The following is a 17,604-nucleotide window of genomic DNA, read 5'->3' as shown; positions in this document are numbered from 1 at the left end:
GTGTTATTGAACCCAATTATGTTCATTTTTTTAAAAAGATTTTATTTATTTATTTGTCAGAGAGAGAGCACGCGCACAAGCAGGGGGAGCGGCAGGAAGAGGGAGAAGCAGGCTCCTCGCTGAGCAAGGAGCCTGACATGGGGCTTGATCCCAGGACTCTGGGATCATGACCTGAGCCAAAGGCAGCCACTTAACCGACCGAGTCACCCAGGTGCCCCTATTGAACCCAGTATATTCAAAATATTACCACTGTATCATGTAATTAATATAAAAAATCATTCATGAGATTTTTATCTTTACATTTTTTTCCATATCAAGTCTTCAGAATCCCATATATGTTTTACATTTAAGGGCACATCTCAATTCAGATGCTAAGCTTTCATTGGAAATAGTCAACCTGTACTTAGATTTCATCAAGTTGACAGTTGGAGAAGTAGATGCACATACCTGAGTTGTTCCAAATAGACTTAAAAGTTTTCCAATAAGGGCTGCATCGGGCTGCAGGAGAAGATCGTGGTCTCCACAGGAGTTAAAGTGTTCCTCTAGTCTTCGCTTGTTGGAAGAACTTGAAAAAGAACAAAAAGGAGTAGGCGATGGTGCGGTTAGCTGGGGCCTTGAAGATGATGACGAGATGACACTTACAAGGTGGACAGGCATGATTATTGGGCCACCAAGGACAGATTATGAAAACAATATATAGCCTGAAAGTAGAATGTGGACCTAAATACCCAGAAGCTCCTCCATCAGTTAGATTTGTAACCAAAATTACTATGAATGGAATTAATAATTCCAGTGGAATGGTGGATGCACGAAGCATACCAGTGTTAGCAAAATGACAAAATTGATATAGCGTTAAAGTTGTACTTCAAGAGCTAAGACGTCTCATGATGTCCAAAGAAAATATAAAGCTTCCACAGCCACCAGAAGGACAAACATACAACAATTAATTTTAGTGGATCTCAAACTTGTCTTAAATCAACAGCCTTCCACTCGTGTTAATGTCTTGATTAAATATCACAATGCAAAATACCCACACATTAAGTAAAATAATTCCAGCTGGTAAACATGACCTGGACATTTGAAGAATATATTTAATATATGTACACCGTTATGTTTTCAGGTTACAGGAGGAAAAATGCAGCACAATTTTTTTTCTCTTGTTAAGGCCCTATCATTTATTTTTTTAAAAAGATTTTACTATTTATTTGACAGAGAGAGACATAGCGAGAGAGGGAACACAAGCAGGGGGAGTGGGAGAGGGAGAAGCAGACTCCCCACTGAGCAGGGAGCTCGATTCGGGGCTCGATCCCAGGACCCTGGGACCATGACCTGAACCGAAGGCAAACGTTTAACCCAGGCGCCCCAAGGCACTATCATTTAAGCATAAACCTGGAGTACTCAAAATAGAATTCAGGTTTACAAGATGAAAGCATGGAGAGAAGCGTCAGATGCTGTGGAAGCATACGTGTTTCTGAAAAGTAAAAAAAAAAAATCTCAAGAAGGAAAAACAGAAATGGCATGCTTTATCCATCTTGCTTTAGTGAAAGAGCTTCAGTTGAAATTGTCTAAAGTAGCAGGTACAATGAATATTGTCACAAATTGTGTTAATTTTTGAAGTGGTGTGGCTGCTACTAATAGTATCAAAAATATGTTCAGGATTGTTTTGATACCTGTATTTATAATAAGGTGTGGGGGAGGTGGATGGATTTCCGTTAAAAGCCGTTCCTGTGTGTTACATGTAACAGGCATGGTAAATATTTGTTTACAGTCTTTGTTTGACAAACCATGCATTTAAAGTTTTTTGTTTTTTTTTTAAGATTTATTTATTTATTTATTTGAGAGACAGAGAGCATGAGAGGGGGGAGGGTCAGAGGGAGAAGCAGACTCCCCGCGGAGCAGGGAGCCGGATGTGGGACTCGATCCCGGGACTCCAGGATCATGACCTGAGCCGAAGGCAGTCGCTTAACCAACTGAGCCACCCAGGCGCCCCAAACCATGCATTTAAGTGAAATCAACAAAAAGGAAATAGGTGTATGGATATGTGATTTTGAGATTAAAGTTAGTCTTAAAATGTAAATAAAATGTGGAACCTGTCCTCAGAAACTGTGCCATTTCTATTATATTGATGTATATGTACAGTACCTTGCTGAGGTAGCAAAAATTGGAATTATTGTAGCTATTCATCTATAAACACCTTTTATTATTATCCTATTTTGTATACTTCTTGTGAATTGGAATTTGCAGAGTATTTCAGAGAACAAATTACTTAATTAGTTTAATTTCTTCTTTGGAGAAAGAGGAATCCCAGGTATTATGTTTTGAATTTTAGTTTACCAGAAATATTATTTAAAAATGTTTGAATTCTAGCAATTCTTATAGAATTATAAATTACAAATTATCCAAATACACATTCCATTTTTTTGTAATAAAAAAAAGTTTTCCAATAACTGAATTAGATTTTAAACTTAAATTAATTAAAATCTAATGCAATTAGAAATTCAGTTGCTCACTCTCCTTTGCCAGACTCCAAATACTCAGTCACTGTATGTGTGGCTGGTGGCTACCGTATAATGCACACTTAGTCTAGAGTTCAGGATGCAGACTTGTTTAAGACATTGAACTCTGTCCTCTAGATTTCAATCCAGTAGGGACTTCAGGCAAAAAAGCTAATAATTACAATATAAGAAGCCCTGTTATCTAAAGCAGTTGGGTCTAGAGATTGTTTGGTTCCCTTTGAGCCAGTCTAGTTAAGGAGGAGAGTAGTAAAAAGGGTACCTCACTTTAACATCTTTTAAACTTAAAACATATAAAAGTACATTTATTCACCGATTTAATGGTGAAATTAACCCCAAGGGGTTTCTCTGAATAAGGATTTACTGGCTGGTGTTTTGAGTTACCTCTCTCTTGCATAAGTCAGATCCATTTTGCAGGAAAAATAATTTTCCAGAAATGGGGAAAAAATTCAGAGTTGTAAATGAAGGCCAAGGTCAGGGGCTGTGGGTTATAACAAAGGAAGAAGCTGGCTGCAGCCCCTGGAGAAGTCACATGAGCAGGCACCATCCGCCCTGGTTGAGTGAGGCGACGCTCTTCCCTGTCTGCTCCTCCATCACCCCCACTCCCTCCTCTGCCAAAGAGAAGTCTGGTTTTATTCAGAAAGTGAGGAGAGATCCCTTGATCTCATGGCAGCTGGCCGTCTACCCCAGACTGAGGGGATGAATCATGAATGGCTTAAATCTTTGCCAGTAATTCGCTAGAGGTAAGCCTATGATTCAATTTTGGCCAATGAGATTTCAGGGAAAAGGGCTGGAGAGTCCGTCAAAGATGTTTCCTCTTAGAGGGGAAGATAGACCCTCGGGAGGAGAATGTCCTTGGCCCTCGCCCCTTTCTTCATGCTTGAAATGCAGTTCTGTGGGAATTGCAGCCACCATCTTGTGACCATGGGGAAATTAGCCTTAGGACATGCAAAAAAATTCCACCGCAGTTGGCAGAGTGAAGGAAATAGCTTGGGCCCCACACGATGTATGTGGGAAGTTATAGTAACCACGGACTTCTTGTTTTGTGAGATAATTAAACTTCTTTATTGATGAAGCCACTATTAATCAAGCTTTTTATTATGGAAGGTGACTGCATCCTAAGCCTACATTTTTGTTCTCCAAGCCACAGAACACACCTTCCAGAGAGGTACCACGATAAAGATACCACACAGCCTCTGAAACACACCATGACAGGCCAGTCATCCCAACACCCAGAAACCAGATGTTTGTGACTGAGTCGTATTCTTCTCTCGTCTTAGGAAAACAGCAAAGACGTCCCTTATTGATTTTAACTTAAGACAGCTCTTCTACAGTTTGTCATATGTAATGAGAACCCACTGGGAACCGTCACTAAGCATGATTCCTCTTTTCCTTTACAATCTTACCTATTCATCAGGGTTCCCTGAGTCTCCCGTTCTCTGTCAACCCTCTGATTCCCTCTAGCCCCCAGGGGTGTTTCCTCATGAGGACACACAGTACTTATTTCATTGGTACTTAATCATATTCCCTTGCAGCACCTTTTGTTTCTTTATCCTAACTTCCCTTTTCTGTGTCTAACTATCTTGAGGGCACATACTATGTGTTATACTTCTTTTTATCTTCCATGGCATCTAGTACCAGGCAGGCACTTGGCTGGTATTCAGAATGTCTGTAAAATAGGTCAGTGAAGGAATGAAAGAATAAGGGAGACCATCTCACTCTTTTGATCATAGAATGGTATTTACCTTAAATAGTGCTAGGCAGCTGTGAATTAATGATCTGGATTATTATGACTGCATTTTATAAGACCTGAGTCTGACACAGATTCTTATGTTCAACACCAGTCTTTGACTCAATATTTTCCCCTATTTCTTAAGACCCTTACCAGTTTTAGATTCATAATATTCTTCACCGCTTGACTGATGCTTTAATTTTTCCCCTATATTTCTCTTACTCAGATTGCAAAGGACTTATTCTGAACCACTTTCTATTCCTTTCCTGAAACTTCTCTCTTCCCACATTTCTGCCACCCAGGGACAAGAATCCTTTGAATACTCCTTGTGACCTACTTTTCACGACCCCCTCCACCTCCCAAACCTGACAGCCTCCGAAGGCCTGGACAGAGGGAAGAAGCCTGGCTGTAGCATCTAGAGTTGGTTCAGAATGGGACCAAAGCGAGCATGGGGTGTTCTGCTCGGGGCAGCCAAGAATTGAAACAACCTAAATCCCCAGCAAGTGCTAGCAGTACAAACACAGGAAGCCAAGGGCCAACACCAGTTTCTGGAGGCAGACAGAGGGGTCAAAGGTCAGCAGCTCTGCAGAAGTTGGAATGAAGTGGAAACAGGCTGGAAAAGGAGCAAGGAGGGTCCTGGGCATTTCCAAGAAGAGTCCGGAGTGGCCTCACTTCCCGTTATCAGTTAGAAGCCACATGGCACACACAAAAGAAAGGGGACACTTCCTCCTGTCCCCTTTTCATTTCCCAGCCCCACATCTTTATAGGCTCTTCTGTGTATTAAACAAAGTTAATGCCCTCCATATCCTCTGAGGACTGGGTTGTCCCAGCGTCAGCTGGCTACTTGCCAGGCTGCCTGCACATTTGCAGTTGAAGGACCCTGTCGCTTTGGACCCTTCCAAGGACCCCAGTAGGATGGTGGTTTCCCTAGGCTGCCTGCTTTCGGGAGTGCTTCTGACATGCCTGGTCGCAGCAGGAAGTAGACAAGGAGGGGGGAAAAAATTGAAAGGCAGTAAAATGTGGACAGCAAAATGCTAGTGTAGAGGCTACTTAGAAAAACAAACAGATCTATATGTAGTCCTAGAACAAGAGCAATGTCCAGAGGGCAGCCAGAAGCCCAGTGGAGCAAGTAAAAGGTAACAGACAGCAAGCGGCAAGCAGCAACTGACTGACGGCTCAGAGCAGGCAGGAGGTAGTCTGAGCAATGACACAGGGATGGAGCTGAGACCCACAGAGCGTTGAGAAGAGATGAAACAATGCCAACAAAGACTTAGGGGTAAATGGGGGCAGCAGAGGGAAACATGAACGAAGCTTCCTATCTGCCATAGATTCCAGATAAAGTTCCAGATCCAAAAGACAGATTGGGTCATCTAGGAGGGGGGGAGGAGGAAGGGAATGGATTTTTCAGTACAATTGCTTAGAAAACCTCTGATTTCCTTTTTATAAAGATGAGCTCAACATGAGATCCCTGGAGACCTTGTCACTGCTGCCGGCAGCTGTCATAGTCCCGTAGGAACGGTGAGGACTTCTAGAACTTCTAGGCCTGCCTCGACTCACTGGGGGACTCCCTGAGGTCTTAGCTATCTGTTCCTGGTGGCCCTGGACTGTGCTGAGTGCTGCAGTGACAGAGGAATGAGGCAGGGACAAGGGAGAATTCTAGTTCCCAAGAGCCCCCTGGAAGACTGTGGTCTATAAGGCAAGTTTTCACTGGCTGGAAAGGCTGTCAGTCTAGGCCTAGAGATTGCTCTCCAGCGGGCATCGTGATTGCTTTGATGGGATAAGATAAGGCTGTTCACGTAGGAGACAGTGACTCTCCTTATTGGTACCAGGAAACCTCTGCGAAGCCATGGGATTGTTTTGGTATGCAAGGCTCAGCACTTCTTTGGCATTTAGCCTCCCTCCCCTCCCTTGACCTTCTGCCACATCCTCTGGCCCATTTCCAATCCTGGATCATTTCCCTGATCCACTTTCTCCACCTCACCCTGGAGCCCCCTGAGCCCAGCACGTGGTCTGCCAGGCGCCCATCTGCCTGGGTGCTTACAGACACCCTACTGGCCTTCTAACGATTTCTCATCCATTTCGGAGCATACTTGCCAGCTACTTTCTTTACTCCCTGCCCTCAAATGAGCTTGATTTTATAAAAAGGAGTTCTGGTTTTTTCTACCCCCTCTCCTCCAACACACACACACACACCCCATCCCCCCCACCCCCCCACCCCCACTCCCACCACCCCCACCACCCCCACCACCCCCAGCCCTACCACCCCCCACCACCAGCCCCACCACCACCACACACCCCCCACCACCACCACCTTTACCTGTCTCTGTCCTCTGATCCTCTTCCCTCCCATTGCGTTCTTCTCCACAGCTGCCAGGAATCCTCTCTCCTCCAGCTCCAACCTCACCTTCACCCCTGCCCCTGCTCTGGTCAGCAGATGACATCACCTCTACTTAAGGAATTAATAAGTCATCTGATATCCTCTGCTTTTCAGAGGCCTGTGACTTTCCTCCTTCTCTTCCCTTGGTCCCTAGCCACAGAACCCCCCCCCCCCCACTGGACCCAGCGCCCTCCTGACCCACAAACTGTCACTCCTTGCCCCAAACCCCTATATTCCTCAACAGTCCCTCTGCTCTCCTCCTTTGCATGAAAGGTATTCAACCCTAGCTGCGCTTCACATTGCCTGAGGTGCCTTAAAAAAAGGTATGGACATACTCAAAACAATTGAAAACAGGGTCTTAAAGAGATACGACACTGATGTTTACAGCCACATTACTTACAATCGTCAAAAGGTGGAAGCAACCCAGGTGTCCATCCGTGGATGAATGAATAAACAAAACGTGCTGTATGCATACAATGGAATATCATCCAGCCTGAGACAGGAAGGATATTCTGGCATACACACAACTCGGGTAGACACTGAGGTCATTATGCTATGTGATATGAGTCAGTCACAAAAGGAGAAACACCAGATGATTCTGCTTATCTGTGGTACTGAGAGCAGTCAAATTCATCGAGACAGACGGTGAAATGGTGGGGGCCAGGGGCTGGCAGGAGACTTGTTGTTTGTGGTTCAGTTTTGCAGGAGGAGAAAAGTTCTGGGGTGGCTAGTCGTGATGGCTGCACAACAATGTGAATGCACTCAATGCCACAGAGCTGTAGACTTAAAAATGGGTAAAATGGAGAAAAAAAATGCTTAAAATGGTAAACTTTATAATATGTATATTTCACAGCAATGTTTAAAAAATAAATTAAGGGGCACCTGGGTGGCTCAGTCGGTTAAGCATCTGCCTTGGGCTCAGGTCATGATCCCAGAGTCCTGGGATCTAGCCCCACATTGGGCTCCTTGCTCAGGGGGGAGCCTGCTTCTCCCTCTGCCTCTGCCCCTCCTCCTGCTTGTGTGCTCGTGAGTGCTCCTTCTCTCTCTGTGACAATTAAATAAATAAAATCTTTTAAAAAGTTAAAAAGGAAGGATACCCTTTCTCCACCCAGATCCCTACATCAGAATCTCCAGAGTGGAGAATATTTCTCAGTCCTCCACCGGCCCTTGGCTCTGCCCCGGGCACTGTGCGAGGGCCTGGGGATGCAGATCTGAAGCACATACCATCCCCTCCTCGCAGAGCTCATGGCCTTGGCCTTGCAAAGGGAAGGAGCGCTATCTGTAGAGTTGCAGGATGGACGAGTGTGGAGGCTGTATGGGAAATGAGAGCACAGCTCTCACCCCTGGGCTCAGAAGGGAGAGGTGGGCAGCACTGAGTGATCTCTACCTGCTCACAGTTACAGCCTCTGCTCTTTCACTCACTCCTTGCACCTGGACGGTCCGCTCACTCTACTGAAACATTTGACGGGTTTAAATGCCCCTGCCCTTCCCCCACCCCTCATGTATACATGCATCTTGTTGAAGGTTTATCCTCATTGCCAAGGACTAAGGCATGTTGCATGCGGCAGAGGTAATGGTGTGGGTTTAGCCAGCCTTGTTCCATCTTCCTCCTCCTGGGTGCTCAGGAGCTGCCTCCCTGTGAGGTGGCGGCCGTGTGCCTAGGTTCTGGCACATGGGGTGTGCGGAGAAGTGATGCAGGCCACTCCTAAGGCAGACCCTTAAAGCTCCCCAGCCCCCATGCTCCAGCTCCCTCCCCCTCTTTCTGGGTGTCAAGGGCAACTCTTGCTTGATGGGGACCAGCCACAGAGAAGGGTCTCCTGACCAGCACTGGTCTTTCTGTGAGTGGAAAAACAAACCTTTACCAGGTTAAACCAACTGAGAATTTGGGGGTTTTTTTCTGTTGCAGCTGCTGGCTTTAAATATCCGAGTAGTTCTTCATTTCTGTTCATTCATGCAGTCAACGCTTTTCTAGCACTGACGGTTGCGCCTGGAAAGGTAGCTGTGAGTATTCTCGCCAATCCCCCGTGTTCTCTTCAGAATCCAGCTCCTCCTGAGATTTGCTCTCTCTGCGTTGTGGTCACAAGGCTTTCTGTTGTGTTTGCTCTTACCTCCATGGTTTCATTCTCCTCCTCCCTCATTAAAAAAAAAAAAAAAAAAAAAGCATTTCCCAGCATTTCGCCCTTGGTGTGTCTCCTTGTCTAACTCTGAGTTTCGGGGCAAGGAGAGGGAGCAGGAGTGGCTTTGGAGAACCTCATACCGTAATGCAGATGTGACACCTGGAAAAGGAGAGGGGAAAGGAGAAGGATCGGGTAGGACGCGCCCCAGGCTTGCCGGGCAGCTCCGGAAAAGGTGCTGATCAGGCTGATGAGCTTCCAGAGCAAAGAGTACCTGTTGGGCAGGAATGACCTGGCTCTAGGAGCTTTGTCAGGCTCTGCCACTGGCGGGGAGCAGCCTGAGGAGCGGCAGCTCAGCGGGAACACTGCTTGGATCCTGGAGGGGCAGCAGCTGGAGGCTGTCAGCTCCTGTAAGCCTCACATCTGGTTGTCTGGAGGGAGATCCGAGGGTGCATTCCTCTGGCTGCCACATGCATCTCCTTCCTATCTTTTGTTCACACTATTTTTCCTCTTAGAAGCTCCAGCATGTCCACAACCGCTTGACATCCTGGGGGGGTCAAGTGCGAGACCGACCATCTGGGAGCGCGTACTTGGGATACGTGGCTCAAGCTTGGCCGACTTTGCGAAGCCGTTCTCCCCGCACGCACCCCCATCCCGTAGTGGTTGTGCTCCCATGACCATCTCTACACTTGCCAGATTCTGGGGGCTTTTTAAGTCTATTTTTCCCAATGGTTTGCGAGCATTACCATACTATTTGTCTTTGCCTCCCTGTGGCATGATACTGTATGAGATACACGGTAGGTGCTCAGTGGTTGGTTGGATGAATTATACAGAACTAATTATTGGGCTGACAATAGAAGGTATGGAAAACTCAATAAGCTGGGAGCAAAGGAACTGTTCGAATCCCAGCTCCAACACCTACTAACTGTGAACTTGGGCAAGTTACTTAACATTTTTGACCCTCATTATCTTGTCTGTAAACAAGGAAGTGACTTAAAATTAAGTATCTACTCGAAAGTAGGCTGTGACAACTCAACGGCAGTTACCTGCCCACCCCAAGGACAAGGTTATTGTGAGCATCAGCAAAAGCCTCGGATGTGAAAGCACTAGGCAAACTCTAAAGCTCTGTAGAAGACATGGAAATATTCACCGCCTTTGTACACACAGATCCCAAATCTTTATTTCAATCTTGGCCTATGTCCCGAGTTCCAGGCTGGCGTACCCAATCAAAGACTCCCAGTGTTCACATCAAACTTGTAAGCAAATGTCTTATTCCGGTATTTAGTTCTCTCCATAGCAGGCCCTACCTGTCTTTTCTGGCCACATCTTATGCTACTTCCCTATAAGGCAGACCCTTCCCAGGGGTCAAAAAGGACGAGTTCTGTGAGCAAGCCTGAGCCTATCCAGACTGAACTTCCACTGACAATCGCCCTCTGCTTCGGGAAGCCTCCATCCCTCTCTACCTACAGAGATCTTGGCACACTTAAAAGCCAATCTCAGACCCCACTGCCAGGAAGTCTTTTGTGCCCACCGCCACCAAAGTGGTCCCTCTTTGAGTCTTCCTTCTACTACTACCTACTAGTAGTAGTACTAGTAATACTGCTAGTATTACTAATACCACTATAATGCTCTCACATCCAGTTAAAAGGCGGCCTGGGTTGGTATCCCTTGGTTCTACCATGTACTAGTTGTGTGACCTTGGGATAAAATTAATTAATCTCTCTGTATTTGAGTTTCCTCAGCTGTAAAATGGGCATTGCTTCACCTACCTCACAGGGCTCTTATGAAGACCAAATGAAATAATGCAGGTAATCAACTTAGTATTGTTGTTAGCACAATTCCCATAATGACCCTAAGGAGCAGGTGCTGCTGTGGTCTCCATTTTATAGAGCAGAAAACAACAGTCTGCACTCTGATGGGGTGCTTAACTAACAAGATATTTTCACGCAGCAGGGTCAACATTTTTGAGTTCGGAGTATGCTCAGTTACCATGCTGGTCGGCTTACCTATATTATCTTATTTATTTCTCACAACAAGCCAAGCCCCCATGTTTTACAAACGAGGAAAACAAGGACCAGAAAGTAAAGCATCTTGCCCTAAGGTCATAAAGATAGTTAACATCTATAGGTTTCAAATTCAAATCCAAATTCTGTATGTTGGTATTTCACCACACCATCTCCTTAGTATGTATATGTCTTACCAACCAGATCGTAGGTGAGCTGAGGGCAGTGTTCGTCAACACTCCTAGTGAAAGCCCATCTCCCAAAGCTGCAGAAACATTCAATCAGTACATTTTGGTTAATTGATTATTCCTTCCACATTGAATGAATACCTACGATCTCAGACAGAAAGGTAAAGCACAAATTGTAAGTAGGAAATACTATTATAGGATCTCCTAAATTATACTATACCTAGTCCCACATGTACTATAAGCTATATTACAGCACAGAGAGTGGGAATGCAACACAAGGAGCAATCAACTGATCCATTCAGTACCCTTCCAAAACACCATGTACACATGCCCGAAACAAAACTACCCCAGAAAACATTCTGTTTAGCAGTGGCCTAGCTGGAAACATAAGATTAGCAAGCAAAACGTTCAGAAGAGGCCTCTCTTGCCCTCCATGGATTGCAAAATGCTGTAAACAGATCTCTAGCAATGTTTTCGACTGCAGATCCAGGACAAGGAGCCTGCCAGGGAGACAGCTGCGTCCTCTGCTGACTCTTACTCATTACTGAGCACTTCTCCCCTCCAGACCACAGCAGCAGGAGTAAATAACCTTCCTCCAGAGGAGGCCCCGAGGGAGGCTGAAGTGTGAACACGATGTAGAAGGACCAGAGACGGGAGTGCTATGTACCAGCAGGCACTCAGCATACACTCCCTGGTGTGATCCTCACTACTCGCTCCAGATAGTCATTTGAAGCCCTGCCCTCAAGTCTCCTACTCCTCCTCACTTGCCCCATGGCCTTAAGCCGCGCCTCATTGAGAAAATTGGAGCTTTCAGAAGGAAACTGCTTCATCTTCCCAGCACCATGTTCCGAAACCTAACTGAATTTGTACCCATCTTCTCCTTATTCCCTCCTTACCGTGGAGGAAGAGAGCTTCCCACGACCAAAGGCAATCCCTTCTTTTGGCTCCAAAAGCCATCCCCTCTTGCTCTCCCAAGGACTTCGCTCCTTCGTTCCCCTCTTCTTCTGTCACTGTTCTCTCCCTCTTCAGTGACTCATTCTCACTGACGTAGCAATATGCTCTAGGCCTCCTACATTTACCAACAAACAAAAGCCTTGGCATCACATCCTTCTGTTGCTGCTGCCTTCATTCCCTAAGGTTATTTGCAGGTGTCCACATCCCTTCTCCCCTATTCATTCATTCCCCCCTATTATTTTTTATTTTAACTTAATATACAGAAAAATAATAAAAAAGATCACCAGCATTCAGGGTTCTTATGTACACCTCTCATAGTCATTCCGCCTGCATCTCCTCCAAAGTTAACCCTATCTGAATTTTGTTTTTATTATTTCCTTGATTTTTCTTAATCAGATGTACTGCTAAATAATTTATATACAGTAAAATGCACATAATTTAAGAGTACCATTGGATAAATCTTGCTAAATACATACCATCGTGTAACCACCACCATAACTATAATCTAGCACATTTCTTTCACCCCCAAAAGTCTCTTGCCCCTTTGCAGTCAATCTCCACCCCCACCCTCAGCGCCTAAAAACCCCTGATTTCTGTGACTATAGTCTTACCTTTTCTAGAATTTTATGTACCTGGAATCACATAATACAGAGTTTTGGGTTTGATTTCTTGCAGTTAGCATAATACTTTTGAGATTTATCCATGTTGTTATGTATATCAATAGTTCATTCCTTAGGTTGAATGGTAATCAATTATATGGATGTACCACAATGTGTTTATCCATTCCCCAGTTGAGGGACATTTGGGTTGTTTTCAGGTTTTGGCTATTTTGACTAAGGCTGCTTTGAACATTCAGTTACGGGTCTTCCTGTAAATATATGTTGTTATTTCTCTTGGGTAAATACCCAGGGATTGGATTGCTGGGTTCTATGGAAAGTGTATATTTAACTTTATAAGAAACTGCCAAGCTTTTTCCAAAGTGGCTGCACCATTTTTTCATCCCCAGCTGTAATGTATGAGAGTTCCAGTTGCTTCATCTTCTCATTAACACTTGGTATGGTTGGTCTTTTTAACTCTAGCCATTCTAGTATGTAGTGATATCTCGTTGTGGTTTTAATTAGCATTTCTCTATTGGCTAATGATTTTGAGCCTCTTTTTATGTGTTTGTCATCCATGTATTTTCCTTGGCAAAAGGTCTTTTCATATTGCTTGCTCATTTTTTAAAATTAAGTATTTGTCCTCTTATCAAGTTGTAAGAGTTCTTTGTATATTCTGGATACAAGTCTTTTACCAGATGCATGTTTTGCAAAATTTTCTCTCAAATGGTGGCCTGCATCTCCATTTTCTTAACAATATCTTTCAAAGAATAAATGATTTTAATTTTGATGAAATCCAGTTTATTAATTTTTTTCTTTTATCATTTATACTTTTTGTGTCCCATCAAAAAAAAATCTTTGTTATTACAAAGTTATAAATATCTTCTCATAAGACGTTTTTCACTATAATTTTAATAGTTTTAGCTCTTATGTTTAGGTCTATGATACATTTCAAGTTACTTTTTGTATATGATATAATGTGTGGGCCAATTGTTGTAGTGCCATTTATTAAAAAGTCTATCCTTTCCCCATTGAAATACCTTAGCACCTTTGTCAAAAATCAGTTGGCCATATATGAGTAGGTCTATTTTTGGAGTGGGTCTACTCTTTTCTGATGACCTAGGTGTCTCTCCCTATGCTAAAATCACACTGGTTGTATAGTATGTCTTGGGAGTCATGTAGAGTAAGTTTCTTTTACTTTTTCAAAATTATTTGACGATTTTAGGTCCATTGCATTTCCATATGAGTCTTAAGATCAACTTGTCAATTTCTATTTTAAAAAAAAAAGCCTGCTTGGAGGCTCTACTTTCTGTAATGGTGGCATGAAGAAGAGGTAGAGAAATTCCCCTCCATAGCAAACTAATATAAAACTGAACAAAATTGTTAACAACAACCATTTCATAGCACTGGAAAGTGACCAAAGTTAGGAAACAATATAAGAAGTTTTATTCATGAGAATTCTACCATAACAAATAAAAAGAATGAGTTTGTGGCCTTCATGCTGGAGGCATTCCTGTGTACCACCCCATGTCAAGTAGCAAAAACATAGTTTTATCAGCCAGATAAAGTGGTTGTCCTGGTTTGGGAGGGATGGTAGAACAGCTATGATGGAGAAATTTTAGAAGTATGAGAGTCCTAGAAGAGCTGACATAATAAAATCTCCACAGAGCTCAGGAGTGCTGTACCACAGGTGCACTCCAAAGAACCCAGTGAAAATGGAAAGTCTGGGGAGACTTGTGACTTTGCTATACTTTTAAATGTGTTCCTCAGTCTACACACAACTCAGCAGAGAGTGAAAGCCTTCTTGGCTTGAGGTATCTGAACATAAACCTGCACCCAAATCATCGACTTACCAATAAACTATGTTTGTATAGGGTAGACCTTAGGAATCCAAGCATTCCTCCTGTAGGAGAAAACAAAACAAAACCGAGCAAAGATGCCAATGGCTGGAAGAGGCAGTTTTTACAATTTTGAGTGCAGACGAATTATTTACCTTCTGACACAAAACCCAACAATCATAAGAAGAATAAAACAGACCCCAAAATCACTAAAGAGATTATTAACATGTTTCCTTCTTAACCAAAAATATTATTAGATACACAAAGAAACAGAAAAGTGTGACCCGTATACAGAAATAAAAATCAATGAAAACTGATTCCAAATGGCCCCAGGTGTTAGATTTAGTGCAAAAAGTTTTCAAAGCAGCTATTATAAATCTGTCCAAGGAATTTTTTTTAAATGTATATATTTAAATAATTAAGGAAAAAATATGCTAATGAGTGAACAAATAAGGAACCTCACCAGAGAAACAGATCCTATAAAAAAGATCCAAATAGAACTTTTTTGGAAGTATCAAACTGAAATGAAAAATGTTATTAGAGGACCTCAACAGAAGATTTGAGCTGGCAGAGGAAAGTCAGTGAGCTTAAAGATAGATCAATAGAAATTATACATCTGAAGAACAGAGAGAGAAAAAGATTAAAGAAAAATGAACAGAATCTCATGAAACAGTTCATCCTACATGTAGTTGAAATCCCACAAAGGGAGGAAAAAGAAAGTGGCAGGAAGCATATCGAAATGAATAAAGAGTGAAAACAGTACAGTTAATGGTTAACTCTTTGTCAGAGACAATAGAAGCCAGAAAACATTGGAATGATGATTCAGATGTTAAAAGAAAAATCTGTCAACCAAGAATTCTGTATCCAGACTATTTTTTAGAAATGAGGACAAAATAAAGACAATTCCAAATAAACAAACTGATGAAATCTGTTGCTTGCATGTCTGCACCATCAGAAATGCTAGAGGAAGTCCACCAGGCTTAAGGAAAATGACACCAGATGGTAACTCAAATCCCCAGGAAGAAATGGAAAACACTGGAATTGGGAAATATGAGCATAAATATGAAAGATTATACTTACTTGTGTATTTTTTCTTTCATTCTCTTTAATTTCTTTAAAAGATATATGAATCTTTAAAGCAAACATTATATATTTTATTATGGGGTTTACAACATATGCAGATGTAATAAATATGACAACAGCACAAAGGGAAGGGAAATGCCACTAGGCTGGTGATAAATTCCTGTATTTTAGCAGAAGTTTATCAGTATGTACTTGAGGTAGATTGGTATAAGTTAAAGATATGTATTATATCTTTAGAGGAACCACTAAAAAATTAGGCAAAGAAATATAGCAATCAAGTTAACAGACAAATTTAAATGGAATGAAAAAATAAGTTTTTAAGGACAAAAAAAGTAGTAAAGGAAGAACAGGAGAGTGGCAATGATAAAAAAAAAAAAAAAGATGAGGTGAATAGAAAAAAACCAGCAGAATGGCCTACCTCATCCAACCATATTGATGATTACATTTCATATAAGGGACTAAAGACTCCAAAATTCAGAGATTATCAGACCAGATTCTAAAGAGCAAGATTCAACATATGTTTTCTGCCAGAGATGCATTTTAAAGGCAGTGATGCTATCCAGTGTATTCTTCACTTTGGCTATTGTATTTTTCATCTCTAGAAGTTCCACTTGGGTCTTTTTCACGTCTTCAAATTCTTTCCTCACTATAGCTATATTTTCTTCCACCTTTTGGACACATACAGCACATTTATAATAGTTGTTTTCATGCCCTTATCTACTAGTTCAGTTGTTGCTATCACTTCTGTATCTCTTTCTATGGATTGGTTTTGTCTAGGTTCTGGGTCATTACGCTCATCATGTTCCGCCATCTTTGCATGCCTCCTATGTATTTATTTTTATCAGATGTGGGACATTATGAATTTATGTTGCTGGTTGCTAGATTTTCTCGTATTCCTTTCAATCCTGGTTGTTGTTGTTGTTGTTGTTGTTGTCGTTGTTGTTGTTGTTTCTGGCACACAGTTATTTAGGTCATACTTGGATCCTTTCCAGCTTGCTTTAAGCTTTGTTATTTGGGGTCCATAGCAGCCTTTAGTCAGATCTTAAGCCCACTGCTAAGGTGTTTGATTTCTAAGGTTTCTACCCGGCACCCCATATATTATGAGATCTTTTTACTCTAGCTTGTGGAAACAAGAACTTTTCCCAGTCCTGTATGAGACCCATGCCTCTCTAATAGTCCTTTCCCTGACCTTGGGTAAGCCCGTCTCACTCAAGCGTAGGTAAGTACTCAGCCAAAGACATGAAGGTGACCCCTCTGCAGATCTCTGCCGCTCTCTTTCTGTATGCTTCCCCTCTTCTGCAGTACACTACCAGATATGCTGTGGCTGCCTGTTCTCCCTTAACTCCCATCTCTGCCTCCTCCACTCAGCAAGATCACTGGGCTCTGTTTGGGTTCCCCCTTCCTGCACAACCACCTGGAAACTCCTTCCAGGGGAGCAGCTGGTACAATGACAGATCTCACCTTGTTTGTTTTCCTTTGCTCAGGCATTACAGTCCTGCTCTGCTGTTGTTCAATTTCTAAAACCATTGTTTCATATAATCAAGTTTCCTAGTTAAGGCAGAAGGCTAAGTTTACTCTCCGTTTCAGTATCTTGGCCAGAAGCGGAAGGTTCAATTTCCTTGCTTTTTAAAAATACTTTTACAATATAATATGTATCTACAAAAAATATTTTAAAATTTTGGGTATTCTAAGATGATTTTAAATGCATAGTAAATAATACCCCAAGCTGTTTTTTAATGATTTGTTTTCTCCACTCAAAGTAGTGTTTATAAGATTCATCTTGGTTGCTCCACGTAGCTACAATTCATTCATTTTTGGTGTTTACAACATTACATTATGTGACTATACCAAGACTTACTTCTCTGTCAGTGTTTGGATTGTTTTAATTTTGTGCTATCATGAGCAAATGTTAGTGCCAGTAGGAGTATTCTTAGACGTGGCTTCTAGTAGACCCATGCAAGAACTTCTCTAGGATATATACCCAGAAGTGGAATTACTGGATTTGGGGTAGTTAACATCCACTTTTTAGGATAATGCCCTCCTTTTCATTGTCCAATCTACCAGGCTACGTTTAGTTTCTCAATCCCTCTTTACCAACTCAGGGCCTTTGCACAAATCATTTCCCTTACCTGAAACAATTTCCCCACTTGCCACTTAAAAGTTCACCCTTTGCAGTCTTGAGGTGTCAGCCTAAACGTCACCTCTG

General features: G+C 42.6%; 1 pseudogene; it reads left to right on the top strand.

Annotated features, from left to right (window-relative positions):
• Positions 1-549: 549 nt before the first annotated feature.
• On the top strand, positions 550-1,134 carry LOC118543023 (ubiquitin-conjugating enzyme E2 variant 2 pseudogene; annotated as a pseudogene).
• Positions 1,135-17,604: the final 16,470 nt, after the last annotated feature.

Source organism: Halichoerus grypus, chromosome 5, assembly GCF_964656455.1.
Source record: "Halichoerus grypus chromosome 5, mHalGry1.hap1.1, whole genome shotgun sequence".
Lineage (NCBI taxonomy): Eukaryota > Metazoa > Chordata > Mammalia > Carnivora > Phocidae > Halichoerus > Halichoerus grypus.
This window is presented reverse-complemented; position numbering and strand designations above follow the sequence as displayed.